The following is a 13840-nucleotide window of genomic DNA, read 5'->3' as shown; positions in this document are numbered from 1 at the left end:
TGACCTAAGTCAGCTTTTGAGCCCAGGACTGCAGAGGTGAAAGGTTAATGTATTAAGCTGTCTGCTCTTCAATTAATCCCTAAATCCTGGGCAGATTTACAAACTCTTGGAAGATTTTAAATCTCACCTGATTTATGAGATGCCTTTTTTAAGTTCAGATTGCCTTTACAGACGGTCACCATAAAGGGCAATAAGGATAATTGCTATACAGATTTATTATCAGGATGGAAATTCTAATTTCCAAAATAATGTACACCTGTCTATCCTGACACTGTGGCAAAGCTGAGCATCTGAAATGTTAAACTCTGGTGTCCTTTTATTTTCTCCATGCCTTATTGAAGAAACCAGTTGTGCTGAGGACAGGCTATGACCCTGACAGACAGAGGAACTGAAGTCCTTCTGCCATTACAGCAATGCAAATAACTTGTTGAAAATAAAGCTATACACTGTTGCAGCATCAAGAATTTCTCTCAGATAATACTGTAAAAATATACCTTTTGGAGGAAGCTAATTTTCTTTTAAGGAAGACCTTGACACTGGAGAGTTATGAGAATGTGTGCCAGAAGCTAAGGGAGTTGGCAGGCTAGTATATTTGCATATGGACTTTATGCATCAATTAAAAACCTGGAGCCTTGAATACACAGATGTTTTAAAATTCATTCTAGTGCATTCTCTGGTGCCCTGAGATCCCCCTGAAGCCAGGGAGAGCATAACTAACATCCAGGCCCAGTCGTCCAAGAAAAGCCTCAGTGCCATCACCACAAACGCTGAAGAAAAGGCCAGGGAAGCTCTTTTGTTCCAAGGTAAGTAATCATAGAATCATAGAATTGTTTAGGTTGGAAAAGATCTTTAACATCAAGTCCAACCCTTATCCCAGCACAGACAAGTCCACCACTAAACCATGTACCTATGTGCCACATTTACAGATCTTTTGAATACTTACAGGGATGGTGACCCTATAATTTCCTTGGGCAGGCTATTCCAGTGTTTGACAACCATTCTGTTGTAGAAAATTTTCCTAATGACCAATTTAAACTCTCCCTGGCACAACTGGACTTAGCTACTAATCAATCTGCTCAGCTAAAAGAAAGGACTGGATTGTGGGCTGAAGGTTGACACCCCAGTCAGTAAAGGGAATCCAAACACTCCATGTTATCCTGTGACTAAGAGCGCCACTTGCCAATAAAGGACTCAATCTCCAAGAGGGTTTACTGGTAGGAAGCCAGTTACCTGGCTGTCAGACAATGGGCATGAATCACACCCAGTGCTCATGATTCATGGCTGCTCACTAGGCTGAGCCTCCTCAGGTATTTCCATATCAAACAGAAGCAGGAATTTTCAATGGCTTCCCACTCAGGTGGGATTGAACCAGTGGTGCAGAAGAAAAGAGCCTGTGAGCAGCCCTGGCCCCTGGCTCCTCAGAGCAGCTGCACGCTGTTGCAGAGGAGACCTGTTCCAAAAGATGTCAGACAAACTTTGCTCATGCAGCCTTTGCAGACATCTATGGGCTCAGTTGTTATTGTTGAATATGCTCTTTGTTTAAAAAAGTGTAATGTCTGGGGAGGACTTTCATCCACCACAGTTTGAAGAACAAGGGATAGCTCATTCCTTTCTCTTCTGAGCAGACACAGTCCTCTATGCAGAAATATTGTATTATAGGTATTTGGAAGAGAGAGGGTGAGGAGCAGGAAGGAGAAAATGCCAGGATCCCAGCCCCATCAATTGTTGTCAGCTCTGCTCTGGGAATAGAGCGTAGCTGTTAATTGCTGCTGCAGATCCAGCAGATGGTGGGTAAGACATTGTATTTAATGGAGCCCCTCAAAAAAGAGTGGCATCTGTTTGTTTAATTTCTTGGCAACTGAACGGCAGATTTAAAAAACAAACAAACCAAATTGGACATTTAGCTATGAACATCCCCCTAACAGATTATAAATGTTTTAAGATAAATAGGTCAAATTAAGCAAAATATCAATTGACACATTTGAGAAGTAAGCCAAACTTTTAGATATTTTCTCTTTTAAAGATTAGATTTTCAACATATGGCAATGAAACTCCTTAAAGAGGCTTTTAAATTAAATGTTGATACTATCCTTTTGACTATGAATTTGTCTAAGTGTTCATAGAATTTATACAAGAATTAATTCAGAAACTAATCTATTCTGCCTCTCTCTAACACACATCCTGGGATTAAAATATGATTTCCAGATCTAGACACTTTAATCATATGCATCTCCTACATTTATAAACAGCAGCAGAAAAACGAGACAAAAAGAATTCCTCTCTGTAACAGTTGGGACAAACAACTCTGAGGAGCTATTGCCGTGGCTATTGCTGCCACAGCTCCAGTATTAATGCACCCCCTGTATTTCTGGAAATTCACTGCAACAGAAGTTGCAGTGGAGGATCCATCTGTAATAGGGAGTATGAAATTGTCTCTAGCAATGGATTCTTTGCACAAGAATGTAAATGCCCTTGATCTTTACTGCCTATGCAGGGCTGCACCATGTGAAATCCACCCTAGCCCACTCATTGAGCACACAACCTTCCAAAAGTGTAAGAGTGGATGACTCTCCAAATATCTCCTCCAGGTACTTTTTCTGGGAAGCCTTCTGCACCATTTGTCAGATTTTAGGCATGCTTTGTATTTCCTCTTTTAGAGCAGAGTTCAGCTAGGATGCTTAAGCTGAGAAACAGCACACGTGGCCTCCCTGTTTCCAGCTGCTGATCCAAAAAATGCTGCTGCTCACTTTTTCCTACCAGCTAACTCCCATCCATGTTCATTGCTGCAGGCTAGGCAGAGGCTTCCATCCGAGCAGAAAGCCATTCCCTGGGACGTGTTTCTGGCTGGCAGCTGCGTCAGGGCTGTGCCACCCAGGCCCTGTGTGCTGGGCCGCGCCAGGGCACCCCCAGCCATGGCTGCCAGCACTGCTGGGCTGCCCAAATGTGTCCTCCCTGGCACGTTGTGCTGCTGGCTGCACGCTGGCGGAAGCTGTGCTGTGTTTTATTCCAGGGCTTTCCTTTCATCCTGGATGTGCATGTGCTGTCCCCTGCCCGCAGGCCTGGGTGCGGGGGCACAGGGCTGGGCGTCCCTCAGAGGCGCTTTCTCAGGCACGTGCCAGATGAGTGCTGCTGGAATTCTTGCAGGTGAAAAATTCAGTTTAATCTCTGAGAGTCTGTATTGCCAGAGCAGGACAACCTTGGGCCACAGGGGGTAACTCACTTCTCACAAAATTTCCTTGGGTGGGGGAGTATCTCACACCTTCTTGCTGACACAAGCTCCCTCCTCAGCCTATCCCCAACTCTCTTCTCCCAAGTGCTCATTTGTCCTATTCCACATGGACATGAATGAGGAAATAAATGGGAAATATCAACACCATAAACCAACTGTCAGTATTTTACCCTGGTGATTGAATTCTTCAGGGAAACATATGTCTAAATACAGTCATAGGCTGTAGTCAGCCAATATTTTTACAGCTCTTTATTAAGGACACTTCAGATATATATCTTTCACTTTTGTTTTTATTTTTATCATTCAGATCATGGCTTTGTGAATATTCCAGCTTTTAACTTAAAGGAGGGCTGAGTTGTTCACGTGGTGCATACACCTTGGTAATGTCTTGTCAGTTGTAGTGAAACAAAGCTTCTACCTCAGCTCCCCCGTCTGTGAATAGGGCATAACAACATGCAGATGATAATAACAGACAATTTTTCTCACTCACAGAAATAAAAACAAGAGCTATCCAATCTTACAATTATGATTTCAGCATCAGCAATTTCTGTTGATTTCACATCAACAGAAGCCTAAGACTGTTAACAATACCATAGTGCTCTTATTTCAGATACGACCTTTTTCTGATTAAAATTTTTATCAGGTGAATGGAAAATTAAATGTCTGTGTGATATGAGAGTCCATAAGGTTTGTTCTTTTTTTGCCCTTGGCTTACTCTTAATAGAACTTGTATTAAGCCACTCTTTAAAAAAAAAAAATTATTAGAAGCTTCACTAGGAAGACACTTCCCCATACACTGAGTTGATACTTGATTTCACAAATGAGGTCGCTACCATCTTGATCACACAGAGCCACTCCTCCAACAAGAAAAGCATCCTGTAGTGAATCAGGACATATGGAGAAGACCCAATTCTATTTGAACTAAAATAGGCATGAAAAGGTCTCAAAAGAGATAATTTAAATGCCTCTCATGGCTCTTACCACATATCACATGCCTATAAAAGGTTAGACTGGAAAAATCTGCTACAATACCTATCTTGCAAAAAAGAAAAAAAAAACAACTCACTTCTGTAACACTCTTAATTAAAAGATAAGGAAATATTCCTCCTAAATACTCACACCTTGCACTTATCTATGACATTTCTGCTAAGGAGCTGAAAAGAGCAGAGGAGGACTGTTATCTCCAGTGGCTCAGCCTGTGCCAGGATGAGGAACTAACCCAGCTGTCTGTGCAAAGCTCCTCTCAGCACCCCAGGCACCAATGGGGCATGCAGGGACTGCTCCCGCACACCCAGCTCCTGCAGCAGCTTCGCCCCTGCCTGCCAGGGCTGCTTGTCCTCCTGGCTGTTCTCATCATTGCAGGGAAATGCTAAATACTGCCAATCCTCCCATCACCCTTTGTTTTCCATAGCTCCTCTTCATAAGCAATACAGCCATTGGGAGCTGAATTGTAGAGTTAGCTTAGAAAATAACGGCAGTAAATATTTAAAGAAAGACTTGGGCATGTCTGTCCCTTTCTGTCCATTCTGCAGCACTGCTTTCCAGCATGACTACTTGACCTTGTGATATAAATACAGGTTCTTGCAGGCAAACACCCATTGGAGTGAGAATGACAAAATCTCCAGTACCAAATATAACCCATGCATCTCCACGGAGATGGGAACAGGTAGGCAATTTTGCCTGACAAGCTGTCAAAGATCTGCATTTTCCTAGTCAGCCTCCCTTCTATTTTCTACCTCAGCTTCAGTAGACTCATCTGCTAATTTTTCCCTGATGATGCCCTCCACATAATTTGCCTTCCTCATGCTGGCAGCCATCCCTTTATAGAGCTCTCTGCACTCATTCACAAAAGTCAACTGAGTAAAGAGGCCCCATTTCCTATTTTAGGGCACATTCCTTGTTTTAATGATTTTGGTGAGGCTTGTGCTTTTATCCAGAATAAGACACCATTGCTTCATGCTTTTTTTTAAATTTTAGTCATTCTTTATTGTCCTACTGTAAGAGAAAACCAGGCCCCAGGACTTTCTATTGTTCTTGATGATGTTTCTAATATGTGGTCATTTATTGCCTTCTGTCAGGTAATTATTTCCTTCTATAGACAAGATAATTTTATATTTAATTCCTCTCAAGGGAAGAAGATTAAACAAATATTACTGTGCTTTCTACAAAAGACAGTTGATTTTCTCCAAACTGACTTGAATTATTTTCAGGGCAGGTTAAAATTAATGGTGAATGCTTGCTTCTTTTTGTTTTTGTATCACTCTGGGATTATTTTCTCCCATGACTTCTCACTTACTTACTTTTCTGCTTTTGAAGTGCTCCATACAGGAGAATCATGACATGGTGCAGTGCAGGAACAAAGAACAGCATTATGTTTTTCCCCAAGGCTGGCAAGGCCATGCCATGGTGGAGCAGCCTGCTGGGCTCCAGGGCTGACCTCCTGTACTGGCTGCAGCATCACTTGGAGATGTTTTCAGGCAAAAGGGATCTGTTTCCTAAAACATCCAGCCTGACCTGCACCTTGGCAGCTACAACTTTGGGGCCTGTGGCTGCACTGGGAAGGATGTAGCCAAGAAATTGCAGCCAGAGGAAAGCCTGTGAGTGTCACACATGGTGCCAGAGACTGGCACATGGTTAGCAACCAGGCCTGATTTAAAACCTGTTAAAATGTTTTATAAATATGTTTGTGTTATGAGGAAGAACAAAAGAAACTTAGGGGATCAAAGCATGTGTTTGGTCATATGCAGGAAAATAAAGTAACTTCCAAGGGGATTAGTGTTTCTGTACACACAAAGTTTCAGACTCATTGAAATAAATATCCTCTAAGCTCTTTGCCATCTCTGAAGTGCAAGTCTTCAAATTAGTTTGACACACTTTGTCAGACAGCAAAAAGCCCAGTCAGCCAAAGAAACCGCAACCACCTGAGCCCACTGTTCAAAGTAGTTTGTCAGCACTTCATACAAGCACTACTGAAATGAGGTTCAGGAGTCTTGAGCTTTGCAATCTTTTCAAAAACCCATTTTTTTATTGCACTTGAAATAAAAAGGAGTTGGTATATGAAAATCAAAGTACTGCACGCCTCAAAAGATAACAGAAGTTTATTACACTATAAAGGCTTTCAGCATATGTGAATGCTTATTTTATCTGAACACATTAGCATAGTTATTAGTCATTCTAAATGATTAAATTTTTCTCTCATCCACCTAATCTGCATTATAAATGAATATACTAAAGAGCAATGCACTTTGTGGATAAAGCATTGACTTGGCAGTCAGGAGACAGAGTTTGTTTCTGGGCCTGATTTTGACCTCTTGAAATGGCCAAGGCTGGTTGTTTTGCCTTGAAATGCTTCAGCATCTCAGACTGACTTGTAATATTGACCTATCTGAACAAAAGCATCACTATACAATCAATATCCATCAATGTCCAATCAATATTTTAAACTATTTTACGTTGGTTCATTATTTATTGTCATAGGCAACCCTGTTAATGATGCTTAATGAAAGGAGAGAAAATGTTAGGCTATGGATTTTGATGTGCTTTGGTATTCATGGAGTGAATTTCTTTTTTGGGGTGAATTTTTTTTTGGAGTGAATAAGGGCAGAGATCCCCCTTGCAGCGGGGGCAGCTCCTGTGACTTAGGGCACTGCCAAACCTGTGCTAGAACGTTCAATAGCAAATGAAGTCCTTCCTTCCTGACAGGATGGGCTGAAAAAGGCCTGTGGCAGTTTGCTTAACTAGGGTGGGGTTGGTACCAATAAGTTGAATTCCCCTGGAGGTCAATAGTATAGAAAAAGAAAAAAATCTCCCTGGATGATTGTGTAAGGATCACCTCTGATTTAGTCATATTTCCATGAAGCCTTGCTCGGGTGGAGTAATGCTCCAGGACCTCTTCAGGCATTGAACACAGATTTGTGTTTTACTGAGATAAAGCGGGATGTCATCTGTGAAAAGAGCAATTTATGTCCTTTGTCATGGATTGTGATGCCTCCAATCTCTGGAGACTTTCTGATAGCTATTGCTAGTGGTTCAGTGGACAGAGCAATCAGAGGAGGTGACAAAGGACACACTTGCCTTCAGCCTCTCTAAGGAAAAAGTCATTCAAATAAAGGAGACTCCGAGAGTCATTCAAACAAATGAGTGCACACCCTCTGGCTTTCTGTGGGCTTAATGAACCCTATTCACCAGAAGCACAGCCTTGTTGACAAGCCTCTGTCTTTGGAGGCAGAAGGAGAATGCTGAAGGAAAGTCGATCAGATTTGTTTTCTCTAAAGGAGTGCAAAGACAATTTTCTGCCCTTGCCTAGGACTGTGGGAGCTCACAATCCTGGGCATGCAGCGACCTACTTGCTCTGCTGGCTTAGGCTTTGCTTTTCTTCCTGGGATTTTGCTCTGATTTCAAACAAACATTTGCTTCTCTGCTAAGAAATAGGTTTCACACAGTCCTGAGGCAATCACAATTTTAGGAGAGCCTATTTGCTTCTTCCTCTGCCTTGTATTTTATATGAGGGCAGCAATTTTGTGCATGAAATAATTTCAAGAGCTAGTAAGTTCCAGAAATGTCTAAATTGTGTGCATATGAAGCCATATCACACAACTGTGATTTGTTTTGCTTGTTTGTTTGGTTGGGTTTTTAAAAAGTTTATGTTCCCCTCCCTAGGATAAAAGACAGGGAAGCAAAGCAGCTACTCAGCTTCAGGCCCCAAGCTGCCCACTGTGCCTTTGATATACAGCCCCCTTGCCCATATGTTCAGTCATGTGCTCACATAACTCTTCCTAACTGTGGGAAATGAAAAGGAAAATGTTAAATTTGGTAATATTCATCACAATCATTTTTCAAGAGCAAGAGTGAGACTACCAGTCTATTGAGAAATGTGGCCTTTTAACAGTCATCTAGGATTACCCTTTTATGTGAATAATAAAAATCTCTTACGCAGATAGCGAAAGTAGGGTAAAACTTTATAATGGAGTGTATATTCTCCAGCACAGATAATGACTGAAGGCCTTGGAGTTTGAAGAAATGTCAATTCATCAAGGTTTTGCCTTTTTTTTTACCAAGCTCTCCATTTTGGAGATTTCATGGAAATAATTGAGTTTTCTACTATTGGACCAAGAGTCTCATATATGCATGACTTAAAAGAAAGAGATTATTAAATATCTCACCATTTAATATCTAGATAATTTCATCCAATAAAATCCTGTGCAGCAAGTAATTTAAATTGGTACCCTATTTATGGCAGACAAAACTGCTCACTACCATCTGCTTCGTGGTTTTAATAGATGAAGTGTTAACTGCATGTTGCATAAAATTCATTGCGACTAGGTTAATTAAATGGCTGTGCTTCACTTCCTGCAGCCTGGTAATAAGATGACAACCTCATCTGAATTTATTAACCCTTGCCACTTTCAGTACTGTTATCACCCATTCAACCACCTTTGGTCAACAAAAACGAAATAAATCACAATAACAGGAGACATAACCATATTGGCTAACAAAATAGATATTGATTAGCATCTTCTAAAGCAAATATGTCAATCTAGTCTGATTTTATTTTTGAGAAGGTCATTGAAATCTGCTGGAGTATCAGTAGAGTGAGTAAATGATGATGCAGTAGGTTATTGGAAAACAGTGCAAATCTGATCTTTGGTGCTAAACAGCCTAAATTACAGCTTCACTATGGGAAGCTGGAGAGGCCTTTAGAGTCTTCAGCTTTCTATTTGAGCAAGCAGACATTAAATAGCCTGCTGCAGCAGGCCCTTAGAGAGGGATCAAAGCCAGACCTCTGAGTGTCACTCCAGTCAGAGCCATTTCTCTCCCTTCCAAAGAGGGAGCATGAGGTGAAACTGCTTCATCTACATCCATGCCCTGGCCACCCCAGCACTGGGTCAAGCCTTAGTGACTGCAGATGCAAAGATTCTTCTTAGCTGTAGCCAATAGAATCTGTCTGCAGGTGGGACTGGGCTGGTGCATGGTGAGGAAGGACCTGGCAGAGGCATCTCCAGGTACCAGTTCCTGGAGCCAGCCTCTTCTCCACCACTTACACTCTTCAGATATTTAGAAAAGTTCATTTCAGGCAAGTACACAAAAAGCAGTCTTGTTCGCTCTACTGAGATTTACCAGGAGAGATCAAGACCATGCATTGTAGTCATTTTTGCCCTTCAGATCCAGGCATTGAAGGCTTTTTGGAGGACTTCCTTCATTCCCACTGTAGGTTTCCCTCTCTCCCTCACTCTCACCTGGCTATCGCTTCGGGAAACAGCTCCTGTGTCATGTTCAGTCCCCTGGTCTAAGCAGGCTCCAGACACTGCCTTTGAGGGTGTTTTTATGTGGACTATTGAGGAAAGTCATGTGTCTCCCTCCTTCTATGCACCAAAGTGGTAGAATGAAATCCAGCTCTGGTTCACAAGTTCAGCTGCACCAAACCGGTTCAACCTGTCTTGGGTATTATTGTGCCAGCACTGGGCTTTGCCTTCCAGGGACGTAGATAAGATTTGTTTTTCAAACACAACAGGGAAGTTTTCATTTATGCTGAGGGTTGTAGTTAGAAATAAGTTCATAAGATGAATCATAACTGTTTAGACACCAGAATAAAATATCTTACTCCACTTGTACTCAAGAGGCTGCCAAACTTCCCCCATTCTGCCCCTACACCTAGATCCCAAACCTCGTCCCTGCCCCAGCCATGAAGAAAAATAGCAGAATCAAAGCAACTTGCCCCATACAGTCTCACCTGTGGACCAGGAGACCATCAGATGAACTGATTTATTTCTCAGATGCTGAAAGTCTTGGCCTGATGTCAGCAGGCAGTGAAACCAGATTTACCAAAAAGTCCCTGCCCAGACTACGGTGCATTCCGTTCCCAGAACAGACTGGAAGTGGAGCTGTGGCAAAGTTCTGGTAGGCAGAGAGCAGGATGGACAGCATACCTGGAATTTAATGAAACTGTTACTGCAGCTATGAGCTACCTGTGACTAGGAATGGCAATGACATTGGTAACCATTGGATGCTATCTCTGAATATTCAGTCTTCCAAACACTTCTTTTGCCTGATTATTGTAATCAATAAATAAGTTATTAAAAAATGGGGAAGGACAGTGTGTTTTTCAATCATTTCCTTTAAATATTAATTTAGACCCCAATTTTTACCTTGAGAGACCTGAAGTTCTCTTATAGTATTTATTGTGATAAATGTTGTTTGATTTTGAATTCTGCTTAAAGAAACTCTTAAGTTGTACAAGGAAGTAACATTTTGGGTAACTACTATTCATGTGCTTTAAAGAACTCAGTATTAAACTGCTGTAGTTCCCAGAAGCACTTTTCTCTCATGGGTCTCCCTGCAGAGTCACTGTACACAGCATTTGAAATGTTGGCCAAATGCAACATGTTCTCAAGCAAAGTGGGTAATTTAGATGGTGTCATGCTAACCCAAATTAAACCTTAAAGGTTGAAGTTCACTTCTTGGGGAAGGTCCACACAGAAGCTGAAGCTACTGCAAATCCTATTCCAAAAGCATATGTAGGAAATGTCCTCTATAGGGTTTGTGGGATTCTCCTGCATGAGAGGTGGATGGTGTTCACTGTGGTTGTTTCCTCGCACAATTGCAAGGCACAGACAAAAATATCATGTTTGGCTTATCTATGGGTGCACTTTCTGAGTATGGCAGATATTGTGCACCTTCCCCAGTTAAATGTTAAATTCTCTTCACATTTTCAAAGTATTGAAATATCTTCCATCCCAGAGGCAACCAGTTCAGTGGGGAACAGCTCACATCTTCATTGGGGTGTGGACAAAGGGCTTCTTTTGACAGCTTTGCACACCACAGCAGTTAAATTATAATACCTCCTTATGTTGTTTTTTTTCCTCCTCACACAAGATGCAATATTCTAGATGATCTGTGTTTTTAATCTCCCAACACTGCTGGCAACTTTCAATAGAGCAGGATGAAAGTTTTTAGTGGAAAGAAAGCAGGAAACAAGATGCTCTATCTGAAGCTAGGAGCTAGACTTTGAGTGTTCCTGCTCTAGAAACTACAGTTACAGGATTTGAACAGATCCAGGAGCACATGTGTACTCTAGAAAAGTCTTTAATGTATCCATCATATCCTGGAGATAACAGGGCCTTTACTAAACTTTCCCCTTTGTAGCTTCATGTCCACAGGAGGGTACCCAGGACAGGCAGATGAGATCATAGCCAGGCCCTCTGGTTGGGTAAGTGGAAAGCAGCTTCTCCCTCTGCTGCGCTGTATGTTTGCCACAGAGTCAACAAATTTAGTGAACCAAGCTGTCTTAATTCTGATAGAAAGGAGTAAACAAAGGATCTTCTAATTCTGGAGCACAAGCAGTGGGTGATCAGTGCATTCATCAAAACACCAGTACACTGGTTCAAGTCCCTGATCTGCACCAGGCATGCAGAAGATATACTTAGATAAAATTCCCATTAAGTGTTCATCTGTCCACAAGCTCTGGGTAAATTGCAACACCAGGGTGTCATGAACCTGAGGGTAAAGCAGATGGAAATAAAATGAAACTGAGAGACATCTGAACCTCTTAAAATGAGAGATGTGGAGAGAAGATCCCGCCAATCCCCTCTTCCCTGCATTACCCAGCCAGCCCCAGTGCCTGCCTTCTGCAGCGATGCAGCAGCACTCAGCTGTACAAAGCCCTTTAGGTACAGAGGGTGAAATCTCAGGCAATGCCCACACAGAGCTCCTGGTGAAAGATCAGTGATGACTACGAGAGATCAGTGAGGCACTGCAGACGCAAGTTGTGGCCAGAACATTGACCTAGACCTCGGCTCTGTGATACTTTCTATTTAAAGAAAATAGAACAGCTTTACACACCACCCTCCCCTTGCCCACTGTGCTTGTAGGTGGATCATTCCTGTTCTTCAGGTCAGCTGGTGGCTCTCATAGCTACAACAAGCTCTGCCCTGTTTTCCTGTGCTACCTCAGAATCTCTTCTTGCCAATGCTTGGGTGGCAGCTCCCTGCTGTCTGCAGCCTTCTTTCCCACCAGCACGCTCGGTGGTTTGAAGGACAACCTGATCTTCTATTTATACTTAACACAAGATGGAGAAGTGTTTATAGTACCTCTGTGAAGCAAAAACAACACAGCCTTAACTCTGGAATGGCACAGCTTCTTCAGAAGGCAAACAACGTAATAGCCCTTCATGTGGCAAGTAGACAGGTAATTTGGCAGCTGAGGCTCTGTGCCAACAATTAAGTGCTAATGAAAGTGATGGCATATAAAAACCCTACCACTGACAACAAAAATAGAACAAGCCAGACTAAAGTGACTGCTATGGAAAACAAATCTTCAACTCTTCCAACATCATCAAAAATAGAAAGCTAGGGAATTGCCATTCACACCTACCACATGTGGCACTGCTCTCCCTCTCTTACAGCTGAGATGCTGTGACGGATTTAGAGCTCCCCAGGGATAATTTAGGAACACTGCATAAAGGCATGGTTAATATGATGTTTAATGTCTCAATACGTTGGATTTAATAGGAGATTTTCTGGATTAAAAAACAACATCAAAAGGTACTAAGTGGTAATTTGGAAAACAGCGATGTAGTGACAGAACAAAGCGATGATGGCTTTAAAAAGAGGACATCTGGACAGCTTTAGATGAAATATTGGAATGACATGCTTAACTGTGAGGGCAGTCAAACACTGGCACAGGTTGGCCAGAGAAGCTGTGGATGCCCCATGCCTGGAAGTGTTCAAGGCCAGGGTGGATGGGGCTTTGAGCAGCCTGGTCTAGTGGAAGGTGACCCTGGCCTGTGGCAAAGGGGTCAAACTGGATTTCCAATCCAAACAATTCTATGATGATTCTGTGATTTTAAGACAATCAGGCCAACACTGCCAGGGCCCCTGTCCCCTAGAGGAGCAGCCTGCTGTCCCACACAGCAGGTGGGATACCCACGGTGCGAGCAGTGCGTGCTCAGTGCGAGCTCAAGCTCCCTTCTGCTGGATCCCCAGGGCAGCCGCTGAGTGCAAACCAGCATTCAGCAACATCAGCAACATCTGGGTACCAGAGTTCTGTCCCCACCCTGAAACACAGCTCAGGGCCAACCTGTGCCTGCCAAACACCCTCAAGCCAAAGACACAACTGAGAGCTGGCAGAACCTGCTCCTGCACAGGCCTGCCAGGGCTGAGCACTCTGGCACTCTGCTGCAGTCAGAGCCATTCCTCTGTGAGTGCCCCATGTCCATAGGTGACCTAGTGCTGCCTTTTCCCAGAAGGCAGCTGCTCTTCCATGGGGTCTAAAGCTGCACTGACCCATGCAGGTGTAACAGACTTCCAGTCAAGGGCCAGTATCATTCTCAGGCGGCTGTCACAACTGGAAAGATGTATGGGCAGCCCTTGAAGTAAGAAAGATGCTATAAACAAAACTCCCTAAAAATCTATTGGAACAAAGAAAAAAAAGCCACGGGGGAAGGGGTGGGGGGAAGCAGAAGGAAAACAGAAATCTGAGCAAAAGCAGGTATTTCTATGAGACAGGCAAGAAACAACCTACAGTGACAACAATGAAACTTTGACACTCATTCAAAGCAGCAGAGAAAAAGTTCTGTTCTGTATTTCCCATAATGAATGCGTGGCCCTGGAAAAT

This window comes from Geospiza fortis, unplaced genomic scaffold (assembly GCF_000277835.1).
Source record: "Geospiza fortis unplaced genomic scaffold, GeoFor_1.0 scaffold40, whole genome shotgun sequence".
In the NCBI taxonomy this organism is placed as follows: Eukaryota; Metazoa; Chordata; class Aves; order Passeriformes; family Thraupidae; genus Geospiza; species Geospiza fortis.
Note: the sequence above shows the minus strand (reverse complement) of the source record.